Below are 15104 nucleotides of genomic sequence, written 5' to 3'. Positions count from 1 at the left end.
GACGTGTCGTTTGGAGTAATCAATAATCTTTGTGTCCAGAGTAAACCAGTTAGGATCAGCACACCATCAACATGAGCCTTATGTCACGAAGCTGACATTCTGTGGATATGCCGTTGACTATATAAATTCCGTTCACCACCTATTCAAAGCTGTAATCAAAGAGAAACATGCAGGCACTAATAAACTTTCAGACAAGAGCTTGTAATAAGAAACTTGTATCAGTATGTATTTTCCCCAAATAATAAGAAATGAAATATTGTGTAAAAACATAGTCTCTAATTTTTTCTAACATTTCTAATATAAAGTGTGGTATGGTTTCTAGCAGAGAACAACCTGAAACTTGTTTCAGGATTAAAGTCTAAACAAATAGGAGCAAATTGGAAAAACTCTCCAGTTTTCTTATGCTTGTGTTCCCTCTTCAGTCCACTAAGAGAATCAAGTGCTGAAAATAGGGAAGTGTGGATATCACCCACACAGAGTTCCTATCTTTGCAAAGAGAACAATCTCAGATCCCTGATTACATTAGAATCTCTATCACTACATAAGCTCAGGGCCCTGTTAGGAGATGATGCTAACTCCATTATTCCTGTATCTTTATTCTCTCTCAACTTCATTTTGAAAGTGTGGACCAAAGAACAAGACTGGAGTCCAAGAAGTCCGTATTCTTCTGTTCCTCATCTGACACTAACTATTTGATAGTGACTAAGTTGCTTCTGATCTCTGAACTAAGTTTTTTTTTTTTTTAATTTTAAAATACTTTTTTTTTTTTAAAGATTTTATTTATTTATTTGACAGAGAGAGATTACAAGTAGGCAGAGAGGCAGGTAGAGAGAGAAGGAGGAGGAAGCAGGCTCCCTGCTGAGCAGAGAGCCCGATGCGGGACTCGATCCCAGGACCCCGAGATCATGACCCAAGCCGAAGGCAGTGGCTTAACCCACTGAGCCCTTAAGTGATGTGAAGTTAAGTAAATGATCTTCTAAAGACTCTTGCCAAGAGGATCTACTTGGTTAATTTATAATTTTTTTAACAAGTAAGTATTTAAAAAATTATTATGTACCTACAAAACTGCCAATTCTAGATATTGTCTTGTGCAATCAAAATATAAAGTGGACCAGATTACAATGCTATGCAGCTACATGTATCTTGTGTTGGGAAAGCTCTCTGGGAGGGAATATAAGAGGTCATATTTAAGTGGTCCTAAAGGTGGGGAAAAAGTGCCCATGTTGGGTTCTGTGATGGGATAGGAAAATTCCATAAAGATAGAAAAACCATGAAGCAAAGGAGAGTATGAAAAGTTCTGGAATTTATAACAATTTGCAGAATAAGTTTTGGATATAGATAAAGCCTTGATATGAGAAACATTATGAAACAAGACAGAAGTAAGTAATCTTAAAAAAATCCATATTATTCCTAAATAAATTAATGTAAGTGCTAATTTTGAATGAGTGTGTATGTGTGTGTGTGTGTGTGTGTGTGTTTTTGAGAGGGTGAATGGTATGTTCATGTTATTAAAAGATGATTCTAGTTGCTCTGTGGTCAGTTAATTGCATGAGAAAATTTTATAATTCTCAGTAAGGTTATTCCCCTGTTTGGGAAGCTGTATATGGATAACAATAGCTAAATTCTGCTGAAAAGGACTAATACGATAGGTCTGGGACTGTAACAACTTTAAAGATCATCTCCATAAAATATATGAGACCCCTATGAAAAAAATTCTTATTCACTCTTACTTTTCTGATGAAGTATCAAGCTTTTAGAAGGAAAGTGATTTTCTTCAGAAATGGCTATTAAGCTGCAAGACACTGAATTCAGTGGAGGCAAGAAAATACACAATCTATTAATTTTGCCATACTATGACTGATTTCCTAAATGGACCATCTCAGTACAAACAAAGGAAAACACTGGGTTTTGCTTGGCTTCAGTGGTTGTATGGCCTTGGGCAAATAATTTTACCTCTTTTAGCCTAAGGTTTGTACCTTCACATTATGGATAGTAACTGTAATAATGTCTATAACATACAAGTTCTGTGAGAAGTAGATGAGATGATACATATTAAGAATATATAACTTAGTCTGGTATGAAGGATCTTCTTAGAAATATTGGCTATTAAGAATATTTCTGAGGACACATGTTTCTATGCTGTATCAAAGAAAACAAATAGGTCACCTGAGTCTGTGTTGCTAGCTACAGAAACAATTAGGAAGTGAGCACCATACATTTCATCAATAAGATCCCATGAGTTCTTCCTATCAGGGCATGGCATTCCCCAGAGACTTACTTACTGATCATTGCTTGCTTGCATCTAGCATCTCCATTGCTCATTTTGTAAACCTAGTGAGTCCCAGCAAATTTGCATCTTTAGAATGAGTACAGTGAACCAAGATCAAAAGGAAGGAGTGTTCCACCAGCCTCAGTCTCATTATACAAATAGATACGTAGAGGAAATGAAATCTGTGGACAAGGATGACCTTTTAAGACCTCCTTTCCTGGAATTTCTGTTAGGAACAAGAAAGATACCTGATTTTCCACCATAAAAGAAAGATACCTGGTTTTCCACCATAGACAAGAAGTCAGTACTTGGGATCATAAGCATAAAAGAAATATTCCTAAAATTATGTCTAGGAGCAGACAGTTAATTAACTCTGTGTGTGTGTGTGTGTGTGTGTGTGTGTGTGTGTCTGTTTACCAGCCAGTATCTGAATTCTTCTGAAGTTTCCCTATAGAAATCATGTCTATCTCCCATGAGAACCATGGGTGTTTCCCAAAGTCCATAAATCTTATGTAGCTATTTTCTTCCACCACTTTATAAGGCATAAATCAATCTTTCTTTTGCACTATTATCTATAGTATTTTTCTATCCTAAGTAGGATCTTAATGCAGATCACTTGGGAGAAATGCTATGCAATTAACATTAGATTCTGTGGGTAGTAGCAAATGAATTATATGGGCTAGTTTTTAATTACACTGGGTTACTAATTATAGAATACATGGGCAAGATCTTTTCTTTGATTTTTTCGCATGTTAACCTGTTTTTTCACTGTATCTGTGTTTATGGTAGAGGAGACTATTGTTTACCTGACTGCATGGGCACACACATATCAGAGTAACAGAAAAAGAAAAAAACAAAAAGAAAGGGAAGGGAAAATCCACAGAGAAACATATATTAATGTTGAGTAAGGTTGAGGCTGAACTGTTCATATTATATTAACTAAGAAAGACTGCAATACTTCAAATATTTAAATGCTGTGAAGATGGGCAGAAGATACTTTCACTTTAAATATAAATAGGAATTGATATAGTTAATTACAATGGTGAAAATGTTGAGGATGATGATAGTCAACATGACAGCATTGACGATACTCAATCAGAAAAAGAAAGCCTCTGCAAGAATAATTTTCAGCGTCCTCCTCTCTGTGCCTATGTGATAACACAAGGCGGGAATACAGGTGATCCTGCAGATGAAGCGTGTTGGCTATTGATCCTCAAGAAAAGAGAGAGGAACCATAGGAAATGGATAGTAAATGCTGCAGTGATTGATTGGATATGAACTTGTTTGAGCAGAAAAATGTCTAAGAAAATGATTGCCTCAAAGTGGTACCCTTCAGAGTGGTCCATTCTTAAATAAATAAGTAATCAGAATGAACATCAGTAAACACATTATGAAAATGAAACATAGTAAATGGGGTACTCAGGACATCAAAGTTAAAGGCAGTGCAGGATTATACATTATCATACACATACACAGAAGACAAAAGGAGGGGATACTGTCTTGAAACAAATTCCAAATAAATATAATGAATGATCACCTTAATGAACTCAGCCAAATGAACCTATGTTTAAAAGATATCTTACATCACATTTGATTGAAAAAGTGCAATAATCATCTTCACATGACATCCTGGCTTAGAGATGTGAGAGGCAATCTTCATTAACTTATGTAGTTTATAAAACGGTATCATTCTCTTAATAAATAAAAATGTAAAGATTTCTTCACGAGGACAAGTTCAGAATAACAATTGTATCAATCTGTGGATTAAGGAAGACTAATATTTTATTGGATTCATCAGTGTTTTTAAACATGACTTTTCTGGGGTGCCTGGGTGGCTCAGTGGGTTAAGCCTCTGCCTTCGGCTCAGGTCATGATCTCGGGGTCCTGGGATCGAGCCCACATCAGGCTTTCTGCTTAGCAGGGAGCCTGCTTCCCCCCTACCCCTACCTGCTTCTCTGCCTACTTGGGATCTCTGCCTGTCAAATAAGTAAATAAAATCTTTTAAAAAAAAATCTTAAAAAACAAAACAAAGCAAAACATGACTTTTCTACCTTACAATCCTGGAGTTTTTCAGAGGAACATGGATCACAATGATCCTGGTGCTATCCTAAAGTGGCAGAGGGCTGATGTTGGCCCTTAACTATCAGAGACACCGTGGGTATAACTAAATTCCTTCCCACACATGTTCCCCAAACTCTTGCCAGTACAGATTGTTGTAGTCTTACAAGTTTTCAGTGAATAAACTAACTAAAATCGGAGGGATGAGATTGGTTAAGAAGGATGTCATCTTATGTTTTGCACGAGGTTAACGTGCTGCCATTATTTTTCCAGAGTCCAAACTTGCAAGTCTTGCATGTGTACTTCTTCAGTTATGTGTGTATTCAAAAAAAAAAAAAATGAGTCATGTGGTTCCTTGACATCTGGATGATTAAGTCTAGAATGAAACACAACATCATTACATAATTGTTGGGACTATGACAATGAGGAAAAGGAACCCACATTTACAGTGGAGTTGGGAGGCTGTGAGGGGTGCTCTCCTGTACCTGCCACATGTTGTGTTTGCATAATCAGCAAGGAGAGGAAATTGTTTTGACAGGGGAGGACACTTTTCTCATAGGAATTTTATCTCCTACTCTTTTTTTAATTTAAATTCAATTAGCCAACATATAATACATCATTAGTTTCATATGTAGTGTTCAATGATCAATTAGTTGTGTATAACACCCAGTGTTCATTCCAGCAAGTACCCTCCTTAATACCCATCACCCAGTCACCCCATCCCCCGCCCATCCTCATTTCCACAGCCCTCACTTTGTTTCCATGAGTCAAGAATCTCTCGTGGTTTGTCCCCCTCTCTGATTTCTTCCTTCTCCTGCTTTTAAGAAAAAGAAAGACGATCCCTCCCTGTTTTAGCAGCAACACATTAACCACTGCCTGCAGCCAGTGGGAATCTGCCACAACCTCGAAATCTCTTTCTGCTCCATAAACTTTTGTACGAAGCAGTCCTCCCCAATGTCCTCCTAAAATTGAATAAAAGCTTACTTTCCCTTGGTCTTCTCAGACTTACCTATGGTTTGATATCATTTGCTCGTCCCAATTAGTTAGTTCTTTGCTATTCCTAAATAAACTCATTTTGCTGCTAAAACAACTGGCCATTTTATTTTTAAGGTTGACATTACCCAGGTACAGTGAACACAGACTCCCCTCAGGTCAGCCCGTCTGTCTGGCATGTAAGTGTGCCTCCCATTAGTGTCCCATGTGGAACTGGAAAAAGGTAAGGAAGAGAGCCTTCAGGACTCTAACAAGGATCAACCCCAGACTCCTGTGCCTAATGGAATAGGCATTAAGTTAAAGCAGTCAACAAACAGGACACATACAAAAATGAGCTTTAAGAGTAATGAGTAACACTGAAGTGGGACACAAAGGAGTTCTGCTGTGCATTGCCTTACCTGACCACAGGTTCTGTGGGAATGAGGTTGAGCACCCATCTCACCTGAGGAGGCCTTCAGTTCTCTCACAGTCTTATAGCTTTTCCAATAAGCTCAGCTACAGGTAAGTTTTTGAACATTGAAGGCTCCCAAGGGCATGGAGGCAAATGGCTTCCCGGTGGTATCATGGTAAGACACTACTGGGAATTGGATTTTAAGTCTTTACTTTTAACATCATAGTAATTAGAGAATTCAGGATTAGGTTGTTGGGGGCAAAAGCGGTGAATCCTCCTCAGCTATCTCTGGAGCCTGCTCCTCAGCAGGATTGTTTGAGTCTCAGAAGTTTTGATTCTTTTCAATATCATATGTATGCATTAGAGAAAAAAAGGTAGTGTCTAGTCCCTTTTTTTAAATAAAGCCTTTTTATCCTGAATATAGTAGATCTCCACATCTGTCCTTCAGAATCTTAACAGATCATAAAGAAGCCTTAAGGGGATTCAATCATGTAGATCATGGAGATGGTCTTAACATCTTAGTCTCTCAAGGCTTTGTCCTTGGAATAGCTCTTTGTGTAGAAATGGTGAATGGAAAGTCCATGCCAAGGTGGGAAGTTGCAGTAAGGAGCCTGTCATTGCCAAGGTCCAGCTGTGGGGTTAGTTGGGAGTCACCACCTCTTGATGACCTCCTTTAACACTCCATCCCTCACGACAAGCTCTCCCATGCCCCCTCTTCTGCAATGTGCCCTGAGCAGTGAGCAGGAGTTTCAGTAGTATGGGTTGAAGGAGGGTTCATCTGCTATCTGCCTGCTTTGGAAGCACATGTCCCAGCAACAGTAGAGACTCATGCAAGAGAAAACATAGATTAAGATAACAATTGCCAAAATAAGCAACATATTTTTTCCTCCAAGAGCCCCATGATCCAAACCACTGATGTATTAAGTTCTCTAGGCTGGGAGACAGATAACTCAGTGTCCTCAAGTAATTTAATAAAGATGATTTACTAGCAGACTCATGAGATATGAACATGCAACATTCTCTTTGGATAATTTCACAGGGGAGCAGTGATAATATCCAAGTCCATGTTACTTTGGAGGACAGCTGTTCCCATTAGAAAATTTTAGTGTTCAGTAAAGACAGGCTTTGCTGACTATCATTTCATTTTGTCAAGTGAATTTAGTGGAGGCTTCTATATGTGCTATATCGTGTCCTCCAGGTCAGAGGAGGGAACAAAGACAGTGGCCAAATGATTGTACCACTGAAAAACACAATATGCACACCTGGCCTTGAGAGAGGGAGGTCAGCCAGCCCCTTTAAGAACCTAGCCAGGTGTGCATACCATGCATGTGGGCTAGGCGAAACAGTACTGCCAGCTGGGAGAATGATTTGGGGTATGATATGCCAGCCCGAGACCTCCATTATCCTCTCCTTTCTCTCAGAGGTGGGTGTTCCATTGCTGGTAGAGGATGCTTCCATAGTTCTGGCCCATAGCAGGACAATAGGATCCAAGTAGAGACTGAGTAGTTCCCCCTCACACAAAGCTGTGAAGTAACTCACCTACCCTGGTGGGAGTCCCCATGGCAAATTCCAATAGGTAACACCTTTTCCAGGCGTGTTGACCTTGATGCTCTTGGCAACATAGCACGTTGATCCACACTGAGTAGTGGAATGGTTGTTATCTCCTGCAATGTGCATAGCTTTATGATGTTGAGTGTCCTGGCAGACGTCCCCAGTCTCACATAGGGGGCAACAGGCCCTACTGGTTGATTATTTGATTATTCAGATGTATGAAAACCTGGGACAGTACTTTAGCCCACCCAGCAAAGGTGGTTTTACTTGTTAATCATTTAATAAGCTGCTTTAATATTGCATTCTTCCTATCAATCCTGTTGCTTGTGGATTATAGGGGAGGATGGAACCTCCATTCAATGTCATGTTCTTTCACTTGGACTGCATATGAAGACATTTGAAATGTGACCCTTGATTATTGTGTATTTGGTGAGAGTGTCTAGAAATAACACTCAGCTTTTAAATTCCCTGAGGGTGACAGCCCTGTTTGTAGCATGACAGGGAAAGCTTGGGGTAGACCAGACAACGTGTTTACACAAACCAAGGCATATTTAGAACATCGACTCAGAGGAATGGGACCAATATCATCAATTTCTTAATCCCTCACCAGTTGGGAGCTCTGTGGTTGGCCAGACTCCTTTGGCAGCTGCTTTGGGTGTTGCTCAGAAAACAGAGACTATACTGTTCCTGCATTAATCAAGTCACTATTCCCAGGGCAATCTGTCATCCTTGACAAAATGCCTTCCCACCTGACACTACAGTGCCTACTTTTTCTTTGTGATCATCTGCTGAATCTACTGCAGGGTCAGTTGCTAGAGTGTGTACCCAAGCTAGTGTAGCAGTTTCCTGATGGCCAGGGAATGTCAGCACCTTATGAGCTGGGAAATGGAACACAGGAAGGACTGCTGCAGATTCTTGCAGGTGAACCCAAATGTCTTTCCTTATATCCCAACCACACAAGGGCTTATTCGTGATCATCCATCTTCCTGCTTCCCATTCTTCAAGCTGTGGGGTTAGTCTTTTTAAGTCCAACTGATTTGTCAGAAGTCTAGGGTAATTACTATTATAAATTTTCTTGTATTAGGGGTTGGATGGAGTGGGGCACATTGTCTTTTTCACTCTCATGACATCCTCCCCTTTATTCTGTTCACTTTCCCCCGATGCCACCTCTATTTGTCCAAATTAGACTGTGATACAAGACCTCAAACTTTAATCCATGGCAGCCTGAACCTTCTTCTCTTTGCCAAATGACACGCTAAGTTCTTCAACTTATTACTCTGTTCTCCCACCTTTGTCTATAGCCCCAAAGCTTGCAGAGTAGTGGACACCTGTATGTCCTTCTCTAAACTAGGATATTTCTCCAACTTTCTAGCTCAAGTTTTAGCCTCTCACTGGGCATTGGTGGCCGCCAGTTTGCCCACAGGGGATGCCTCCCCATAGTGGCCACCATGTGCTTCCCTTCTTTGCCAGAGTGCAATACATGTAGTTTCTCAAACAAAGGTATTAGACCAGCTGTTGTTTTCTGGGGTCCCATATTACTGTGTTGTACACAAGTATGTGGTATATGGGCCATGCCTCTCCACACAAAGTCTGATGGCCAACTCCATATTCTCCTGCCAACACCTCTTCTCCAGAACACATTTCCTCTATCTCCTGGCTGGCTCATCAATTGTTAGTTCATAAACCGGACTAATCGTAAATGGCAACATATAACTATAGAAAGAGATAGGCTACACTAGACAAATAGGTGACTGGTTTAATAAGCAAGGGAGCTTACTCATGAGGCTTTTATTGGGTGGTCACAAGATGAGTAGCTCTCTTCACCTGTGCACAGGAATCTTACAAGTTTATGTAGAGGCCTTCATGGGTTTTGGTCATATACAGTATCCAGGTGGTCTCAGAAACACACTGCTCTCCCAAGACTGAGTCCTTGGAACAAGTCCTAGTGCAGGGATGGTGAGTGGAATGTATATTCCAAAACAGTGGAGTGAGTGAGGAGCCCAATTGCCTGGACCTAGCTCATGAGTTGAACACTGGCCAAATCTTCGTAATGACCTCCTCCAAAAACATGAACACAATATTGATAACAAAACAATTATATATATTATCTTCCTTGAACTACATCTTCCAGAATTCTTGTATATATTTCATGATTTTTTTCAATAAATGTCATGTGTGGTTTATTTATCAAAAATAGTGGGGCACTGTCGTGGGGCACTTGGGTGGCTCAGTTGGTGGAGCATCAGATTCTTGATCTCCATTCAGGTTGATCTCAGAGTTGTGATTTTGAGTACTGCATTGGTGTTTATGCTGGATGTGGAGCCTAGTTTAAAAATATATATATAGAGAGAGATTCAACAATAGGACTTAAACCCTCTTTGCAGGGTAGTGTTCAGAGCAGTAGCTGTGTGTAATTTTAGTTTTCTTTTTTATTTATTTCTTTTATATTCCTATCACACCTCAGTAAAGAACTGATCTTCACATTTTTCCCCTAATCAGTGTAACAATAAAAAACAAGACACATATCCAAGAACTAGAAAATGGTTAAGTGAATAATAGAACATAAAATTAAATATGTATTTTGTGACCATTAAAATTATAATTACGAATACCATAACATTAAAAGTAATGTCTTTACTGCATATTTTTTTCTCATAGGATATTAGGAATTATGTATGTGTAATCAAGGCAAAAATCATTATGTAAAGCCAATGTGATTATAAGTTTGAAAAATTTAGTGCAAGAAGCACATCTGTAAACTATATTTGACCAACCAGTATGCCTTTACTGAAGATAGTTTCAGAGTGAAACAAATTCCATTGAAGAAATTATTCTTTTTGTTCCCTTTTCTCAAATCTTTAATAAAAATGTTGGGAAATTACCTCTGAGGACTTGACGCTATCTCTGTTCAGGATTCTGCTCCAGCATAAGTTGGAGAGAATGCATGCACCCCTGGGCCACTTTCCTGGCTCCTATGAGGTGGTGGTTCCAGATCTATTATATAGTTGAGGTGAGCTGAAAAGGCAGAAGATTATAAAAAGACAGGCCATGAACTTTGGATGATTCAGGACAGGTAATATCAAAATAACACAAAACCTCAAATCTCCATCATCAATAGCATGGAGAATGAGGCCCAGAGGACTTCATAAAGGTGAAAGGGGTATGAAAGCCGAATAGCATTGGAAGAGTCAAATGAGCCCTCAGGCAGTAAGAGTGAGGAAATCATGGGACGAGGATTAGTATCTTCTATGAAGGAACTTCCTTATCAAATTAACAAGAGGCCATAAAATCATTTTTATTATGCTTTTCTCTTTCATTCTATCAGTCCTATCAATTTTGATTTGACTATGATGTTTCTTGTACCGCAATTTTCCTTCTCTCCAGTAGTTTTACACTATTCCCATCTGATTTGTTCTCCAGGAAAGGCAGGCAACCCAGCTGAGGTTTTCCAAGGATAACTAATGGCAGTGAGAACAGGGGACCGAAAAGTAGCAGCTCTTTGACCTCCTGTTTAGTCAAATCCTAAGACGAAGCGGGTGTACACCAGATGCAAGGACAACCCAGGTTTTCTAATCAAGAATCTGAGAATGAAGAGTTCTAGGCTGTGATACAGAAGGAAGCACTTGGAAAGAGAGGGGTTGTAAGTTTATTCTCTTTTTCCAATTCTGCATGCTCAGGAAGGCTAACTGCATTTGTCCTGTCTGCTGAAGAGAAGCAGGAGCTTTGAGACTTACCAAAGAAAAATCAGTTCCTGTAACTTCAAGGGGACCCAGAGAAAATAATTCCAAGCAGGTATTGTGCCACTTGGCTTCCGGGGAAATAGACAATATGACAATGTCCCCAACAGGATCCAGGCTGCCCCCCTCCTTCATGTTCTTACTCCTTACGGCAGAATACTCAAAGGGCTCTGAATTGTTCATTCAGGACCCAGTCACTAAATCTCCAGAAGAAAGTAAACACCAAAAAACGGTGATTACAATGGTTGATGCCTATGGAAAGAAAATTTGTACAGAAAAATATTCTTTTGGTAATGGGTCTTCTGCATGGGCCACATAATTCCCTTGAGTGAAATGTATGTGGAATTTCACACTCAATATTTCAATTGCTGTTCAGTGTTTCTAAATTTGCTTAATTTTTCTCTGTAGCTTTTTTTAAATTTGGAAGACTCTTATCAGATTTTCCTCTCTTTTAAATCATATACTCGTAATATTTTACTGTTCTGCCAGATCACCCTTTCTTTTTATTTTCATTATTGCCTTGCTCCTATTTTACTAGAGGTTATTGTTGGTGTTATTTTAAAATTCTTAATTCATACTGTTTTTCTGAAAATAAATAAATTGGAAAAAAAAAGTAAAACAAAACAAAACAAAAAAAAAATAAAATAAAATTCTTAATTCAATGTTTATTTATTTTTCTTTTAACATTCATATAATAAAGCCAACGAACTCTATGAATTTACTGCAAACGCACAATTAGCATTATGCCATGTAGATGACAATGTTCTCATACTTTACAATTTTACAAGAACGTGTTGTTTTGAACTTGATTTTCTCTTTAATTGAAAAGCCAATCTGAAAAGCAAATTTAATTGCACAATGATGGGTGTGCTTTACTTGTCCTTTACATACTACTATCTCATTTCTAAACTGTTTTATTTGCTGAAATAAAGCGACTATGCAAAAAAAATATTGAAATAAACTATTTATTAGGCCAATTCCCAATTCCATTACCAAGTAATTTGGGATTTCCTTTTTTTTTAAATTTAATTTTTTTTCAGTGTTCCAAAATTCATTGTTTATGGATTTGCTTTTTTGTCTTTTTTTTCTTTTTCATTTTAAATGAGAAAGATCAGCCTATGCTCACTGCTTCCCAACTCCAAAACTGAATGATGTTTATCTCTTCTCCCATGCCATCCTCCAGGCTGCAGAAGTAGTAATCCTTTTAATCCTTTTTAATCCTTTTTCTCTGACTACACCTGGAGTGGGTGTTGGGACCATGAGAAGTTCTGCATCTTCTATATATTTCTCAACAGAGATAGAGTTTTCTGCTCAATCACCCTTTGGGTCATCTTCGGAACAGTAATCAAACCTGCAGTTTTCACTTTTATAAGCTCTCTCTTTCCTGTATCTTCAGCGGGTTTTAGTTGCTGTGATTTCTGTCTCTCTAAGGTTACCATGTGCCACAATCATTATCCTTGTGTATCTGGTCCGTAAACTGTCCTCAGAGTTAACAGCAGGACCTGTGAGCATGCACACCTCAGCTCTCTGCTAGACCCCACAACCTACAAAACTCTGAATTCTGACCCTGTTGAATGGGAGGTTGAAGGAAAGAGGAAGTGCTTGAAGGAGATTGAGACATTAACTGAGGCATGAGGATTATTGCCTGTTTCAAAAATTGTTTCCTGTCATAAGAGGGTGGCTCCTAATTTTTGTTTAATTTGAAGAGAAACATGCAGATGTTCCCTGGCTTAGAACATTTTGCTGTCACTCTTTTACCTCTCATTCCTTAGAAGAAGAACCTAGATTATATGAAATTAATATTATTTATTAATACATGCTAATTAGATGTAGCATAGTGGATAATCTAGTAAAATTTAGGAAAGAATCTCCTGTTTTTTTCATTCTACAGTTTCATTGCCATATAAATCTGTTTAAGGAACAGTTCTGGACAAGTGAATTCTAAATGAAGTGAGGCAATTACAGTTAGAGTTCTGCTATGATCATTCCCATGTAATAGCAAATTCCCTATAGAGCCCCTCCCAGGATATATGGAAAACAATGCTATACTTCTAAATAGATCAAGGAAATCAAAAGAAACATTAGAAAGCCATTTGGTGAAAAAATAATGATACTGTTATGCTGAAAATAAATAAACGAAAAAAAATAATAATAAAAACTTGGAAAAAATGAAAATGAAAATGAAACTTGTTAGAATTAGTGAGAAATCACTAATTCATTACTTTTTCTTCAAAATGGAAAAATAATGCTTGTCTGTTATACAACTTTTTTTTTTAAAAAATAAGGATTGTTATAAAGAAGCAATACTTTGCTACTGTCTCCTTGGGTGTACAATTCCCAAATTCTGCTAACAGATTGGTTTGTAATATTTTGGACTTTTCTCTCTGCTGCGGTATATACAAAGGATATTATTTAGGCAACCATATTATGTATAATACATAGAAATTTTCTTTTGCCAATTCACAGTGTATCATGGTGGTTTCACCAGTGAAGTTGATAGCACAAGGAGGCAGAGATAAAAGCTTATGTCTCAAACAACTACTTCATCTTTACCCACATACAAACCAAAAGACATTCTTTGATCTCTCAGTAGAGGCACTGATATCTTCTGATTGTGAACTTGATTTGAGGTATAATTTTATCCTTATTTTGAAGGTCCAGAATGCTTCAGAACCAAGATTAAGCATCATAACCATGAATCCTCTGACTCATACAAGTGAAATAAATCTCCTGGTTTATTCACATAACTTTTATTGCAGTAATCACTAGGGAATGTAATCATGGGTTTGCATCAGTTTTTCCACGATTAGAATGTTAAATTCTAAAGTTATGGATTGCATCCTATTTATCATTGTCTCCTTAGGGTATAAAACATTGCCAAATATTTTATATAAATTAACAAATGAAAACATCAGTAAATGAATGGACAAATGAACATGAAAGAGTCTATACCATCCTACAAATGAATTCAGCCAGGAGTTTCCATCATGTCAAATGATACGAATTTCCATCCCAGTACTTTTCTTCTCCTTGGCATTCCAGGGATGGAGGCTATCCACACTTGGCTGTCATTGCCCTTCTGCCTTGTTTACTTGAGTGCTCTCATGGGTAATTTTGCTATTCTATTTATTGTCAGAGCAGATTCCAACCTGCACAAGCCCATGTTCTTCTTCCTCTGTATGCTCTCTGTGGCTGACTTGATCATCTCCACTACTGCTGTGCCCAAAATCCTCAGCATTTTTTGGTTCCATGGCAGGGGGATCTATTTTGAAGCCTGCCTTTTATAAGTGTTTCTCATTCATTCACTATGCAGCATGGCATCAGGTTTTATCTTGGCCATGGCTTTGACAGGTATGTGGCAATCTGCGATCCTCTGAGACATTCTACTATCCTGACACATAGAGTCATCAAGAACTTGGGGCTGGCTATTGTCTTCTGTGGGGTTTTGCTCTTCAGCCCTCAATCATTCATGCTTCGGTGGCTTCCTTACTGTAGAACTAATATCATCCCTCACACTTACTGTGAATTTATGGCTCTGATCAAGCTTGCTTGTGTGGAAACCAGGATCTGCAGAATCTACAGTCTGACTGCTGCCTTCCTCACTGGAGGTTTAGATTTCCTACTGATCCTATGTTCCAATGTTATCATCCTTTACACGGTTTTCCATTTTCCATCCAAGGCTGCTCGACTCAAGACACTGGGCACTTGTGGATCCCATGTGTGTGTGATTTTAATGGCCTACACTCCTGTTTTTTTCACTTTCCTTACTCACAGGTTTGGTCAACATGTGGCTCCTCATATTCACATCTTTGTGGCTAACATCTACCTCCTTGTTCCACCCATGGTGAACCCAATGATCTATGGCATTAGAACCAAGAGAATCAGAGATCGATTCAAGCTTTTACATTTCACAAATTCTGAAACAAGAACCTCTTCAACTATTCTTTCACTAAGTTGTCGACTTATAGAGGAAAAAAACAAAAAGACATTAACTCTCCTTCTAAAAGCCCAATCCCTATATCTTCTATTTTTGATATTTAAATTATTAATTATCATTGATTGGATTTTGTTCTTCAGAGAATTTCTTGGGAAATGGCAGATTTAG

General features: G+C 38.4%; 1 pseudogene; it reads left to right on the top strand.

Annotated features, from left to right (window-relative positions):
- Positions 1-13986: 13986 nt before the first annotated feature.
- LOC122913521 lies at positions 13987-15104 on the top strand (annotated as a pseudogene).

This window comes from Neovison vison, chromosome 7, assembly GCF_020171115.1.
Source record: "Neovison vison isolate M4711 chromosome 7, ASM_NN_V1, whole genome shotgun sequence".
Taxonomy (NCBI): Eukaryota; Metazoa; Chordata; class Mammalia; order Carnivora; family Mustelidae; genus Neogale; species Neogale vison.
Note: the sequence above shows the minus strand (reverse complement) of the source record. Positions and strands in the feature narration are given on the sequence as shown.